The 16,268-nt window shown below is 41.6% G+C and overlaps 2 non-coding genes across 2 annotated transcripts; both read left to right on the forward strand.

The window, feature by feature from the left end:
* The first annotated feature begins 566 nt into the window (after window positions 1-566).
* On the forward strand, window positions 567-639 carry TRNAT-CGU (transfer RNA threonine (anticodon CGU)). The gene has a single exon. It is a non-coding gene; the product is annotated as a tRNA-Thr (tRNA).
* A 12,810-nt stretch (window positions 640-13,449) lies between these two features.
* On the forward strand, window positions 13,450-13,522 carry TRNAT-CGU (transfer RNA threonine (anticodon CGU)). Its single transcript has one exon. It is a non-coding gene; the product is annotated as a tRNA-Thr (tRNA).
* The last annotated feature ends 2,746 nt before the right edge of the window (window positions 13,523-16,268 follow it).

Genomic DNA, 16,268 nt, shown 5'->3' on the forward strand with positions numbered 1-16,268 from the left:
CATGCGAATAAGAGTGTTTTCACACTCGTTCTTTGGCTTATAGATGGCGCTGACTGTCACTCCTACTTCTAAATTCACATTTAAACCAAAAAAGTGGATAGAGGGAAGGCCGCTGTGATAGCTCAGTGGTTAGAGCATCGAACGCGTTATTCGAAGGTCGTAGGTTCGATTCCTGCTCACGGCTGTTTATTTTTTCATCCACTTTTCTTTCTTCTTTCTTCTTATTTACATTCAATTGGTTCTAATAACTTCCCCTGTACATTCCCTGGCATTACTGTCTGTTAGATCTCATTGATATTGTGTTAAAACACGGAAAAACGAGCCCTTAGGTATGCGCTTCTTTCGCTTATTTCATTGAACGAGGGCCTCGTACTGGCAGACTTGGTGTGTTTAGGAAGAAGGACAATTATTCAGCTGCCCGCTCATAATGAGTTCACGTGCTACGTAACGCCAAACATGCGAATAACAGTGTTTTCACACTCGTTCTTTGGCTTATAGATGGCGCTGACTGTCACTCCTACTTCTAAATTCACATTTAAACCAAAAAAGTGGATAGAGGGAAGGCCGCTGTGATAGCTCAGTGGTTAAAGTATCGAACGCGTAATTCGAAGGTCGCAGGTTCGATTCCTGCTCACGGCGGGTTATTTTTTCATCCACTTTTCTTTCTTCTTTCTTCTTATTTACATTCCATTGGTTCTCTTAACTTCTCCTGTACATTTCCTGGCATTACTGTCTGTTAGATTCTATTATAATTGTGTTAAAACACGGAAAAACGAGTCGTTAGGTATACACTTCTTTTCCTGATTTCATTGAACGGGGGTCTCGTACAGGCAGACTTGGTGTGTTTAAGTTGTATAAGAGGGACAATTATTCAGCTGCCCGCTCATAATAAGTTCACGTGCTACGTGACGCCAAACATGCGAATAAGAGTTTTCACACTCGTTCTTTTGCTTATAGATGGCGCTGACTGTCACTTATACTTCTAAATTCACATATAAACCCAACAAAGTGGATGAGGGAAGGCCCTTGTGATAGCTTAGTGGTTAGAGCATCGAACGCGTTATTCGAAGGTCGTAGGTTCGATTCCTGCTCACGGCTGGTAATTTTCTCATCCACTTTTCTTTCTTCTTTCTTCCTATTTACATTCCATTGGTTCTAATAACTTCCCCTGTACATTCCCTGGCATTACTGTCTGTTAGATCTCATTATTATTGTGTTAAAACACGGAAAAACGAGCCCTTAGGTATACACTTCTTCTCTTATTTCATTGAACGAGGGTCTCGTACTGGCAGACTTGGTGTGTTTAGGTTCTATAAGAGGGACAATTATTCTGCTGCCGGCTCATAATAAGTTCACGTGCTACGTGACGCCAAACATGCGAATAAGAGTGTTTTCACACTCGTTCTTTGGCTTATAGATGGCGCTGACTGTCACTCCTACTTCTAAAGTCACATATAAACCCAAAAAAGTGAATGAAGGGAAGGCCGTTGTAATAGCTCTGTGGTTAAAGCATCGAACGCGTTATTTTAAGGTCGTAGGTTCGATTCCTGCTCACGGCGGGTTATTTTTTCATCCACTTTTCTTTCTTCTTTCTTTTTATTTACATTCCATTGGTTCTAATAACTTCTCCTGTACATTTCCTGGCATTACTGTCTGTTAGATCTCATTATTATTGTGTTCAAAACACGAAAAAACGAGCCCTTAGGTATACACTTCTTTCCCTTATTTCATTGAACGAGGGTCTCGTACAGGCGGACTTGGTGTGTTTAAGTTGTATAAGAGGGACAATTATTCGGCTGCCCGCTCATAATAAGTTCACGTGCTACGTGACGCCAAACATGCGAATAAGAGTGTTTTCACACTCGTTCCTTGGCTTATAGATGGCGCTGACTGTCACTCCTACTTTTAAATTCACATATAAACCCAAAAAAGTGGATGGAGGGAAGGCCGCTGTGATTGCTCAGTGGTTAGAGCATCGAACGCGTTATTCGAAGGTCGTAGTTGCGATTCCTGCTCACGGCTGGTTATTTTTTCATCCACTTTTCTTTCTTCTTTCTTCCTATTTACATTCCATTGGTTTTAATAACTTCCCCTGTACATTGCCTGGCATTACTGTCTGTTAGATCTCATTGATATTGTGTTAAAACACGGAAAAACGAGCCCTTAGGTATACACTTCTCTTATTTCATTGAACGAGGGTCTCGTACTGGCAGACTTGGTGTGTTTAGGTTCTATAAGAGGGACAATTATTCTGCTGCCGGCTCATAATAAGTTCACGTGCTACGTGACGCCAAACATGCGAATAAGAGTGTTTTCACCCTTGTTCTTTGGCTTATAAATGGCGCTGACTGTCACTCCTACTTCTAAAGTCACATATAAACCCAAAAAAGTGGATGGAGGGAAGGCCGTTGTAATAGCTCTGTGGTTAAAGCATCGAACGCGTTATTCGAAGGTCGTAGGTTCGATTCCTGCTCACGGCGGGTTATTTTTTCATCCACTTTTCTTTCTTCTTTCTTTTTATTTACATTCCATTGGTTCTAATAACTTCTCCTGTACATTTCCTGGCATTACTGTCTCTTAGATCTCATTATTATTGTGTTCAAAACACGAAAAAACGAGCCCTTAGGTATACACTTCTTTCCCTTATTTCATTGAACGAGGGTCTCGTACAGGCGGACTTGGTGTGTTTAAGTTGTATAAGAGGGACAATTATCGGCTGCCCGCTCATAATAAGTTCACGTGCTACGTGACGCCAAACATGCGAATAAGAGTGTTTTCACACTCGTTCTTTGGCCTATAGATGGCGCTGACTGTCACTCCTACTTCTAGATTCACATATAAACCCAAAATAGTGAATGGAGGGAAGGCCGCTGTGATAGCTCAGTGGTTAGAGCATCGAACGCGTTATTCGAAGGTGGTAGGTGCGATTCCTGCTCACAGCTGGTTATTTTTTCATCCACTTTTCTTTCTTCTTTCTTCCTATTTACATTCCATTGGTTCTGATAAATTTCCTGTACATTCCCTGGCATTACTGTCTGTTAGATCTTATTATTATTGTGTTAAAACACGGAAAAACGAGCCTTTAGGTATACACTTCTTTCCCTTATTTCATTTAACGAGGGTCTTGTACAGGCAGACTTGGTGTGTTTAGGTTGTAAAAGAGGGACAATTATTCAGCTGCATGCTCATATTGAGTTCACGTGCTACGTGACGCCAAACATGCGAATAAGAGTGTTTTCACACTCGTTCTTTGGCTTATAGACGGCGCTGACTGTCACTCTTACTTCTAAATTCACATATAAACCCAAAAAGTGGATGGAGGGAAGGCCGTTGTGATAGCTCAGTGGTTAGCGCATCGAACGCGTTATTCGAAGGTCGTAGGTTCGATTCCTGCTCACGGCTGTTTATTTTTTCATCCACTTTTCTTTCTTCTTTCTTCTTATTTACAATCAATTGGTTCTAATAACTTCCCCTGTACATTCCCTGGCATTACTGTCTGTTAGATCTCATTAATATTGTGTTAAAACACGGAAAAACAAGCCCTTAGGTACACACTTCTTTCCCTTATTTCATAGAACGAGGGTCTCGTACTAGCAGACTTGGTGTGTTTAGGTTCTATAAGAGGGACAATTATTCAGCTGCCCGCTCATAATATGTTCACGTGCTACGTGACGCCAAACATTCGAATAAGAGTGTTTTCACACTCGTTCCTTGGCTTATAGATGGCGCTGACTGTCACTCCTACTTCTAAATTCACATATAAACCCAAAAAAGTGGATGGAGGGAAGGCCGCTGTGATTGCTCAGTGGTTAGAGCATCGAACGCGTTATTCGAAGGTCGTAGTTGCGATTCCTGCTCAAGGCTGGTTATTTTTTCATCCACTTTTCTTTCTTCTTTCTTCCTATTTACATTCCATTGGTTCTAATAACTTCCCCTGTACATTGCCTGGCATTACTGTCTGTTAGATCTCATTGATATTGTGTTAAAACACGGAAAAACGAGCCCTTTGGTATGCACTTCTTTCGCTTATTTCATTGAACGAGGGCCTCGTACTGGCAGACTTGGTGTGTTTAGGAAGAAGGACAATTATTCAGCTGCCCGCTCATAATAAGTTCACGTGCTACGTGACGCCAAACATTCAAATAAGAGTGTTTTCACACTCAATTCCTTGGCTTATAGATGGCGCTGACTGTCACTCCTACTTTTAAATTCACATATAAACCCAAAAAAGTGGATGGAGGGAAGGCCGCTGTGATTGCTCAGTGGTTAAAGTATCGAACGCGTTATTCGAAGGTCGTAGGTTCGATTCCTGCTCACGGCGGGTTATTTTTTCATCCACTTTTCTTTCTTCTTTTTATTTATTTACATTCCATTGGTTCTCTTAACTTCTCCTGTACATTTCCTGGCATTACTGTCTGTTAGATCTCATTATTATTGTGTTCAAAACACGAAAAAACGAGCCCTTAGGTATACACTTCTTTCCCTTATTTCGTTGAACGAGGGTCTCGTACTGGCAGACTTGGTGTGTTTAGGTTGTATAAGAGGGACAATTATTCAGCTGCCCGCTCATACTAGGTTCACGTGCTACGTGACGCCAACCATGCGAATAAGAGTGTTTTCACACTCGTTCTTTGGCTTATATATGGCGCTGACTGTGACTCCTACTTCTGAATTCACATATAAACCCAAAAAAGTGGATGCAGGCAAGGCCGCTGTGATAGCTGAGTGGCTAGAGCATCGAACGCGTTCTTCGAAGGTCGTAGGTGCGATTCCTGCTCACGGCTGGTTATTTTTTTATCCACTTTTTTTCTTCTTTCTTCTTATTTACATTCCATTGGTTCTAATACCTTGCCCTGTACATTCCCTGGCATTACTGTCTGTTAGATCTTATTATATTTGTGTTAAAACACGGAAAAACGAGTCGTTAGGTATACACTTCTTTTCCTGATTTCATTGAACGGGGGTCTCGTACAGGCAGACTTGGTGTGTTTAAGTTGTATAAGAGGGACAATTATTCAGCTGCCCGCTCATAATAAGTTCACGTGCTACGTGACGCCAAACATGCGAATAAGAGTGTTTTCACACTCGTTCTTTGGCCTATAGATGGCGCTGACTGTCACTTATACTTCTAAATTCACATATAAACCCAAAAAAGTGGATGAGGGAAGGCCCTTGTGATAGCTTAGTGGTTAGAGCATCGAACGCGTTATTCGAAGGTCGTAGGTTCGATTCCTGCTCACGGCGGGTTATTTTTTCATCCACTTTTCTTTCTTCTTTCTTTTTATTTACATTCCATTGGTTCTAATAACTTCTCCTGTACATTTCCTGGCATTACTGTCTGTTAGATCTCATTGATAATGTGTTCAAAACACGAAAAAATGAGCCCCTAGGTATACACTTCTTTCCCTTATTTCATTGAACGAGGGTCTCGTACAGGCGGACTTGGTGTGTTTAAGTTGTATAAGAGGGACAATTATTCGGCTGCCCGCTCATAATAAGTTCACGTGCTACGTGACGCCAAACATGCGAATAAGAGTGTTTTCACACTCGTTCTTTGGCTTATAGATGGCGCTGACTGTCACTCCTACTTCTAAATTCACATATAAACCCAAAATAGTGAATGGAGGGAAGGCCGCTGTGATAGCTCAGTGGTTAAAGCATCGAACGCATTATTCGAAGGTCGTAGGTGCGATTCCTGCTCACAGCTGGTTATTTTTTCATCCACTTTTCTTTCTTCTTTCTTCCTATTTACATTCCATTGGTTCTGATAACTTCCCCTGTACATTCCCTGGCATTACTGTCTGTTAGATCTTATTATTATTGTGTTAAAACACGGAAAAACGAGCCCTTAGGTATACACTTCTTGCCCTTATTTCATTTAACGAAGGTCTTGTACAGGCAGACTTGGTGTGTTTAGGTTGTAAAAGAGGGACAATTATTCAGCTGCACGCTCATATTGAGTTCACGTGCTACGTGACGCCAAACATGCGAATAACAGTGTTTTCACACTCGTTCTTTGGCTTATAGGCGGCGCTGACTGTCACTCTTACTTCTAAATTCACATATAAACCCAAAAAGTGGATGGAGGGAAGGCCGTTGTGATAGCTCAGTGGTTAGCGCATCGAACGCGTTATTCGAAGGTCGTAGGTTCGATTCCTGCTCACGGCTGTTTATTTTTTCATCCACTTTTCTTTCTTCTTTCTTCTTATTTACATTCAATTGGTTCTAATAACTTCCCCTGTACATTCCCAGGCATTACTGTCTGTTAGATCTCATTAATTTTGTGTTAAAACACGGAAAAACAAGCCCTTAGGTATACACTTCTTTCCCTTTTTCATAGAACGAGGGTCTCGTACTGGCAGACTTGGTGTGTTTAGGTTGTATAAAGGGGACAATTATTCAGCTGCCCGCTCATAATTAGTTCACGTGCTACGTGACGCCAAACATGCGAATAAGAGTGTTTTCACAATCGTTCTTTGGCTTATAGATGGCGCTGACTGTCACTCCTACTTCTAAATTCACATATAAACCCAAAAAAGTGGATGGAGGGAAGGCCGTTGTAATAGCTCTGTGGTTAAAGCATCGAACGCGTTATTCGAAGGTCGTAGGTTTGATTCCTGCTCACGGCGGGTTATTTTTTCATCCACTTTTCTTTCTTCTTTCTTTTTATTTACAATCCATTGGTTTGAATAACTTCTCCTGTACATTTCCTGGCATTACTGTCTGTTAGATCTCATTACTAATGTGTTCAAAACACGAAAAAACGAGCCCCTAGGTACACACTTCTTTCCCTTATTTCATTGAACGAGGGTCTCGTACTGGCAGACTTGGTGTGTTTAGGTTGTATAAGAGGGACAATTATTCAGCTGCCCGCTCATAATAAGTTCACGTGCTACGTGACGCCAAACATGCGAATAAGAGTGTTTTCACACTCGTTCTTTGGCTTATAGACGGCGCTGACTGTCACTCTTACTTCTAAATTCACATATAAACCCAAAAAGTGGATGGAGCGAAGGCCGTTGTGATAGCTCAGTGGTTAGCGCATCGAACGCGTTATTCGAAGGTTGTAGGTTCGATTCCTGCTCACGGCTGTTTATTTTTTCATCCTCTTTTCTTTCTTCTTTCTTCTTATTTACATTCAATTGGTTCTAATAACTTCCCCTGTACATTCCCTGGCATTACTGTCTGTTATATCTCATTAATATTGTGTTAAAACACGGAAAAACAAGCCCTTAGGTACACACTTCTTTCCCTTATTTCATAGAACGAGGGTCTCGTACTAGCAGACTTGGTGTGTTTAGGTTCTATAGGAGGGACAATTATTCAGCTGCCCGCTCATAATATGTTCACGTGCTACGTGACGCCAAACATTCGAATAAGAGTGTTTTCACACTCGTTCTTTGGCTTATAGATGGCGCTGACTGTCACTCCTACTTCTAAATTCACATATAAACCCAAAAAAGTGGATGGAGGGAAGGCCGCTGTGATTGCTCAGTGGTTAGAGCATCGAACGCGTTATTCGAAGGTCGTAGTGGCGATTCCTGCTCACGGCTGGTTATTTTTTCATCCACTTTTCTTTCTTCTTTCTTCCTATATACATTCCATTGGTTTTAATAACTTCCCCTGTACATTGCCTGGCATTACTGTCTGTTAGATCTCATTGATATTGTGTTAAAACACGGAAAAACGAGCCCTTAGGTATGCACTTCTTTCGCTTATTTCATTGAACGAGGGCCTCGTACTGGCAGACTTGGTGTGTTTAGGAAGAAGGACAATTATTCAGCTGCCCGCTCATAATGAGTTCACGTGCTACGTAACGCCAAACATGCGAATAACAGTGTTTTCACACTAGTTCTTTGGCTTATAGATGGCGCTGACTGTCACTCCTACTTCTAAATTCACATTTAAACCAAAAAAGTGGATAGAGGGAAGGCCGTTGTGATAGCTCAGTGGTTAAAGTATCGAACGCGTAATTCGAAGGTCGCAGGTTCGATTCCTGCTGACGGCGGGTTATTTTTTCATCCACTTTTCTTTCTTCTTTCTTCTTATTTACATTCCATTGGTTCTCTTAACTTCTCCTGTACATTTCCTGGCATTACTGTCTGTTAGATCCTATTATAATTGTGTTAAAACACGGAAAAACGAGTCGTTAGGTATACACTTCTTTTCCTGATTTCATTGAACGGGGGTCTCGTACAGGCAGACTTGGTGTGTTTAAGTTGTATAAGAGGGACAATTATTCAGCTGCCCGCTCATAATAAGTTCACGTGCTACGTGACGCCAAACATGCGAATAAGAGTTTTCACACTCGTTCTTTTGCTTATAGATGGCGCTGACTGTCACTTATACTTCTAAATTCACATATAAACCCAACAAAGTGGATGAGGGAAGGCCCTTGTGATAGCTAAGTGGTTAGAGCATCGAACGCGTTATTCGAAGGTCGTAGGTTCGATTCCTGCTCACGGCTGGTAATTTTCTCATCCACTTTTCTTTCTTCTTTCTTCCTATTTACATTCCATTGGTTCTAATAACTTCCCCTGTACATTCCCTGGCATTACTGTCTGTTAGATCTCATTATTATTGTGTTAAAACACGGAAAAACGAGCCCTTAGGTATACACTTCTCTTATTTCATTGAACGAGGGTCTCGTACTGGCAGACTTGGTGTGTTTAGGTTCTCTAAGAGGGACAATTATTCTGCTGCCGGCTCATAATAAGTTCACGTGCTACGTGACGCCAAACATGCGAATAAGAGTGTTTTCACCCTTGTTCTTTGGCTTATAGATGGCGCTGACTGTCACTCCTACTTCTAAAGTCACATATAAACCCAAAAAAGTGGATGGAGGGAAGGCCGTTGTAATAGCTCTGTGGTTAAAGCATCGAACGCGTTATTCGAAGGTCGTAGGTTCGATTCCTGCTCACGGCGGGTTATTTTTTCATCCACTTTTCTTTCTTCTTTCTTTTTATTTACATTCCATTGGTTCTAATAACTTCTCCTGTACATTTCCTGGCATTACTGTCTCTTAGATCTCATTATTATTGTGTTCAAAACACGAAAAAACGAGCCCTTAGGTATACACTTCTTTCCCTTATTTCATTGAACGAGGGTCTCGTACAGGCGGACTTGGTGTGTTTAAGTTGTATAAGAGGGACAATTATTCGGCTGCCCGCTCATAATAGGTTCACGTGCTACGTGACGCCAAACATGCGAATAAGAGTGTTTTCACACTCGTTCTTTGGCCTATAGATGGCGCTGACTGTCACTCTTACTTCTAGATTCACATATAAACCCAAAATAGTGAATGGAGGGAAGGCCGCTGTGATTGCTCAGTGGTTAGAGCATCGAACGCGTTATTCGAAGGTCGTAGTTGCGATTCCTGCTCACGGCTGGTTATTTTTTCATCCACTTTTCTTTCTTCTTTCTTCCTATTTACATTCCATTGGTTTTAATAACTTCCCCTGTACATTGCCTGGCATTACTGTCTGTTATATCTCATTGATATTGTGTTAAAACACGGAAAAACGAGCCCTTAGGTATGCAATTCTTTCGCTTATTTCATTGAACGAGGGCCTCGTACTGGCAGACTTGGTGTGTTTAGGAAGAAGGACAAATATTCAGCTGCCCGCTCATAATGAGTTCACGTGCTACGTAACGCCAAACATGCGAATAACAGTGTTTTCACACTCGTTCTTTGGCTTATAGACGGCGCTGACTGTCACTCTTACTTCTAAATTCACATATAAACCCAAAAAGTGGATGGAGGGAAGGCCGTTGTGAAAGCTCAGTGGTTAGCGCATCGAAAGCGTTATTCGAAGGTCGTAGGTTCGATTCCTGCTCATGGTTGGTTATTTTTTCATCCACTTTTCTCTCTTCTTTCTTTTTATTTACAATCCATTGGTTTGAATAACTTCTCCTGTACATTTCCTGGCATTACTGTCTGTTAGATCTCATTACTAATGTGTTCAAAACACGAAAAAACGAGCCCCTAGGTACACACTTCTTTCCCTTATTTCATTGAACGAGGGTCTCGTACTGGCAGACTTGGTGTGTTTAGGTTGTATAAGAGGGACAATTATTCAGCTGCCCGCTCATAATAAGTTCACGTGCTACGTGACGCCAAACATGCGAATAAGAGTGTTTTCACACTTGTTTTTTGGCTTATAGATGGCGCTGACTGTCAATTCTACTTCTAACTTCACATATAAACCCAAAAAAGTGGATGGAGGGAGGGCCGTTGTGATAGCTCGGTGGTTAGAGCATCGAACGCGTTATTCCAAGGTCGTAGGTTCGATTCCTGCTCACGGCGGGTTATTTTTTCATCCACTTTTCTTTCTTCTTTCTTTTTATTTACATTCCATTGGTTCTAATAACTTCTCCTGTACATTTCCTGGCATTACTGTCTGTTAGATCTCATTATTAATGTGTTCAAAACACGAAAAAACGAGCCCTTAGGTATACACTTATTTCCCTTATTTCATTGAACGAGGGTCTCGTACAGGCGGACTTGGTGTGTTTGAGTTGTATAAGAGGGACAATTATTCGGCTGCCCGCTCATAATAAGTTCACGTGCTACGTGACGCCAAACATGCGAATAAGAGTGTTTTCACACTCGTTCTTTGGCTTATAGACGGCGCTGACTGTCACTCTTACTTCTAAATTCACATATAAACCCAAAAAGTGGATGGAGCGAAGGCCGTTGTGATAGCTCAGTGGTTAGCGCATCGAACGCGTTATTCGAAGGTCGTAGGTTCGATTCCTGCTCACGGCTGTTTATTTTTTCATCCTCTTTTCTTTCTTCTTTCTTCTTATTTACATTCAATTGGTTCTAATAACTTCCCCTGTACATTCCCTGGCATTACTGTCTGTTAGATATCATTAATATTGTGTTAAAACACGGAAAAACAAGCCCTTAGGTACACACTTCTTTCCCTTATTTCATAGAACGAGGGTCTCGTACTAGCAGACTTGGTGTGTTTAGGTTCTATAGGAGGGACAATTATTCAGCTGCCCGCTCATAATATGTTCACGTGCTACGTGACGCAAAACATTCGAATAAGAGTGTTTTCACACTCGTTCTTTGGCTTATAGATGGCGCTGACTGTCACTCCTACTTCTAAATTCACATATAAACCCAAAAAAGTGGATGGAGGGAAGGCCGCTGTGATTGCTCAGTGGTTAGAGCATCGAACGCGTTATTCGAAGGTCGTAGTGGCGATTCCTGCTCACGACTGGTTATTTTTTCATCCACTTTTCTTTCTTCTTTCTTCTTATTTACATTCCATTGGTTCTAATAACTTCCCCTGTACATTCCCTGGCATTACTGTCTGTTAGATCTCATTGATATTGTGTTAAAACACGGAAAAACGAGCCCTTAGGTATGCACTTCTTTCGCTTATTTCATTGAACGAGGGCCTCGTACTGGCAGACTTGGTGTTTAAGGAAGAAGGACAATTATTCAGCTGCCCGCTCATAATGAGTTCACGTGCTAGGTAACGCCAAACATGCGAATAACAGTGTTTTCACACTCGTTCTTTGGCTTATAGATGGCGCTGACTGTCACTCCTACTTCTAAATTCACATTTAAACCAAAAAAGTGGATAGAGGGAAGGCCGCTGTGATAGCTCAGTGGTTAAAGTATCGAACGCGTAATTCGAAGGTCGTAGGTTCGATTCCTGCTCACGGCGGGTTATTTTTTCATCCACTTATCTTTCTTCTTTCTTCTTATTTACATTCCATTGGTTCTCTTAATTTCTCCTGTACATTTCCTGGCATTACTGTCTGTTAGATTCTATTATAATTGTGTTAAAACACGGAAAAACGGGTCGTTAGGTATACACTTCTTCTCCTGATTTCATTGAACGGGGGTCTCGTACAGGCAGACTTGGTGTGTTTAAGTTGTATAAGAGGGACAGTTATTCAGCTGCCCGCTCATAATAAGTTCACGTGCTACGTGACGCCAAACATGCGAATAAGAGTTTTCCCACTCGTTCTTCGGCTTATAGATGGCGCTGACTGTCACTTATACTTCTAAATTCACATATAAACCCAACAAAGTGGATGAGGGAAGGCCCTTGTGATAGCTTAGTGGTTAGATCATCGAACGCGTTATTCGAAGGTCGTAGGTTCGATTCCTGCTCACGGCTGGTAATTTTCTCATCCACTTTATTTCTTCTTTCTTCCTATTTACATTCCATTGGTTCTAATAACTTCCCCTGTACATTCCCTGGCATTACTGTCTGTTAGATCTCATTATTATTGTGTTAAAACACGGAAAAACGAGCCCTTAGGTATACACTTCTTTCCCTTATTTCATTGAACGAGGGTCTTGTACTGGCAGACTTGGTGTGTTTAGGTTCTATAAGAGGGACAATTATTCTGCTGCTGGCTCATAATAAGTTCACGTGCTACGTGACGCCAAACATGCGAATAAGAGTGTTTACACACTCGTTCTTTGGCTTATAGATGGCGCTGACTGTCACTCCTACTTCTAAAGTCACATATAAACCCAAAAAAGTGGAGGGAGGGAAGGCCGTTGTAATAGCTCTGTGGTTAAAGCATCGAACGCGTTATTCGAAGGTCGTAGGTTCGATTCCTGCTCACGGTGGGTTATTTTTTCATCCACTTTTCTTTCTTCTTTCTTTTTATTTACATTCTATTGGTTCTAATAACTTCTCCTGTACATTTCCTGGCATTACTGTCTGTTAGATCTCATTATTATTGTGTTCAAAACACGAAAAAACGAGCCCTTAGGTATACACTTCTTTCCCTTATTTCATTGAACGAGGGTCTCGTACAGGCGGACTTGGTGTGTTTAAGTTGTATAAGAGGGACAATTATTCGGCTGGCCGCTCATAATAAGTTCACGTGCTACGTGACGCCAAACATGCGAATAAGAGTGTTTTCACACTCGTTCTTTGGCTTATAGATGGCGCTGACTGTCACTCCTACTTCTAAATTCACATATAAACCCAAAATAGTGAATGGAGGGAAGGCCGCTCTGATAGCTCAGTGGTTAGAGCATCGAACGCGTTATTCGAAGGTCGTAGTGGCGATTCCTGCTCACGGCTGGTTATTTTTTCATCCACTTTTCTTTCTTCTTTCTTCCTATTTACATTCCATTGGTTTTAATAACTTCCCCTGTACATTGCGTGGCATTACTGTCTGTTAGATCTCATTGATATTGTGTTAAAACACGGAAAAACGAGCCCTTAGGTATGCACTTCTTTCGCTTATTTCATTGAACGAGGGCCTCGTACTGGCAGACTTGGTGTGTTTAGGAAGAAGGACAATTATTCAGCTGCCCGCTCATAATGAGTTCACGTGCTACGTAACGCCAAACATGCGAATAACAGTGTTTTCACACTAGTTCTTTGGCTTATAGATGGCGCTGACTGTCACTCCTACTTCTAAATTCACATTTAAACCAAAAAAGTGGATAGAGGGAAGGCCGCTGTGATAGCTCAGTGGTTAAAGTATCGAACGCGTAATTCGAAGGTCGCAGGTTCGATTCCTGCTCACGGCGGGTTATTTTTTCATCCACTTTTCTTTCTTCTTTCTTCTTATTTACATTCCATTGGTTCTCTTAACTTCTCCTGTACATTTCCTGGCATTACTGTCTGTTAGATCCTATTATAATTGTGTTAAAACACGGAAAAACGAGTCGTTAGGTATACACTTCTTTTCCTGATTTCATTGAACGGGGGTCTCGTACAGGCAGACTTGGTGTGTTTAAGTTGTATAAGAGGGACAATTATTCAGCTGCCCGCTCATAATAAGTTCACGTGCTACGTGACGCCAAACATGCGAATAAGAGTTTTCACACTCGTTCTTTTGCTTATAGATGGCGCTGACTGTCACTTATACTTCTAAATTCACATATAAACCCAACAAAGTGGATGAGGGAAGGCCCTTGTGATAGCTAAGTGGTTAGAGCATCGAACGCGTTATTCGAAGGTCGTAGGTTCGATTCCTGCTCACGGCTGGTAATTTTCTCATCCACTTTTCTTTCTTCTTTCTTCCTATTTACATTCCATTGGTTCTAATAACTTCCCCTGTACATTCCCTGGCATTACTGTCTGTTAGATCTCATTATTATTGTGTTAAAACACGGAAAAACGAGCCCTTAGGTATACACTTCTCTTATTTCATTGAACGAGGGTCTCGTACTGGCAGACTTGGTGTGTTTAGGTTCTCTAAGAGGGACAATTATTCTGCTGCCGGCTCATAATAAGTTCACGTGCTACGTGACGCCAAACATGCGAATAAGAGTGTTTTCACCCTTGTTCTTTGGCTTATAGATGGCGCTGACTGTCACTCCTACTTCTAAAGTCACATATAAACCCAAAAAAGTGGATGGAGGGAAGGCCGTTGTAATAGCTCTGTGGTTAAAGCATCGGACGCGTTATTCGAAGGTCGTAGGTTCGATTCCTGCTCACGGCGGGTTATTTTTTCATCCACTTTTCTTTCTTCTTTCTTTTTATTTACATTCCATTGGTTCTAATAACTTCTCCTGTACATTTCCTGGCATTACTGTCTCTTAGATCTCATTATTATTGTGTTCAAAACACGAAAAAACGAGCCCTTAGGTATACACTTCTTTCCCTTATTTCATTGAACGAGGGTCTCGTACAGGCGGACTTGGTGTGTTTAAGTTGTATAAGAGGGACAATTATTCGGCTGCCCGCTCATAATAGGTTCACGTGCTACGTGACGCCAAACATGCGAATAAGAGTGTTTTCACACTCGTTCTTTGGCCTATAGATGGCGCTGACTGTCACTCTTACTTCTAGATTCACATATAAACCCAAAATAGTGAATGGAGGGAAGGCCGCTGTGATTGCTCAGTGGTTAGAGCATCGAACGCGTTATTCGAAGGTCGTAGTTGCGATTCCTGCTCACGGCTGGTTATTTTTTCATCCACTTTTCTTTCTTCTTTCTTCCTATTTACATTCCATTGGTTTTAATAACTTCCCCTGTACATTGCCTGGCATTACTGTCTGTTAGATCTCATTGATATTGTGTTAAAACACGGAAAAACGAGCCCTTAGGTATGCACTTCTTTCGCTTATTTCATTGAACGAGGGCCTCGTACTGGCAGACTTGGTGTGTTTAGGAAGAAGGACAATTATTCAGCTGCCCGCTCATAATGAGTTCACGTGCTACGTAACGCCAAACATGCGAATAACAGTGTTTTCACACTCGTTCTTTGGCTTATAGACGGCGCTGACTGTCACTCTTACTTCTAAATTCACATATAAACCCAAAAAGTGGATGGAGGGAAGGCCGTTGTGATAGCTCAGTGGTTAGCGCATCGAACGCGTTATTCGAAGGTCGTAGGTTCGATTCCTGCTCATGGTTGGTTATTTTTTCATCCACTTTTCTCTCTTCTTTCTTTTTATTTACAATCCATTGGTTTGAATAACTTCTCCTGTACATTTCCTGGCATTACTGTCTGTTAGATCTCATTACTAATGTGTTCAAAACACGAAAAAACGAGCCCCTAGGTACACACTTCTTTCCCTTATTTCATTGAACGAGGGTCTCGTACTGGCAGACTTGGTGTGTTTAGGTTGTATAAGAGAGACAATTATTCAGCTGCCCGCTCATAATAAGTTCACGTGCTACGTGACGCCAAACATGCGAATAAGAGTGTTTTCACACTTGTTTTTTGGCTTATAGATGGCGCTGACTGTCAATTCTACTTCTAACTTCACATATAAACCCAAAAAAGTGGATGGAGGGAGGGCCGTTGTGATAGCTCGGTGGTTAGAGCATCGAACGCGTTATTCCAAGGTCGTAGGTTCGATTCCTGCTCACGGCGGGTTATTTTTTCATCCACTTTTCTTTCTTCTTTCTTTTTATTTACATTCCATTGGTTCTAATAACTTCTCCTGTACATTTCCTGGCATTACTGTCTGTTAGATCTCATTATTAATGTGTTCAAAACACGAAAAAACGAGCCCTTAGGTATACACTTGTTTCCCTTATTTCATTGAACGAGGGTCTCGTACAGGCGGACTTGGTGTGTTTGAGTTGTATAAGAGGGACAATTATTCGGCTGCCCGCTCATAATAAGTTCACGTGCTACGTGACGCCAAACATGCGAATAAGAGTGTTTTCACACTCGTTCTTTGGCTTATAGACGGCGCTGACTGTCACTCTTACTTCTAAATTCACATATAAACCCAAAAAGTGGATGGAGCGAAGGCCGTTGTGATAGCTCAGTGGTTAGCGCATCGAACGCGTTATTCGAAGGTCGTAGGTTCGAT

Source organism: Rhipicephalus microplus, chromosome 1 (assembly GCF_043290135.1).
Source record: "Rhipicephalus microplus isolate Deutch F79 chromosome 1, USDA_Rmic, whole genome shotgun sequence".
Taxonomy (NCBI): Eukaryota; Metazoa; Arthropoda; class Arachnida; order Ixodida; family Ixodidae; genus Rhipicephalus; species Rhipicephalus microplus.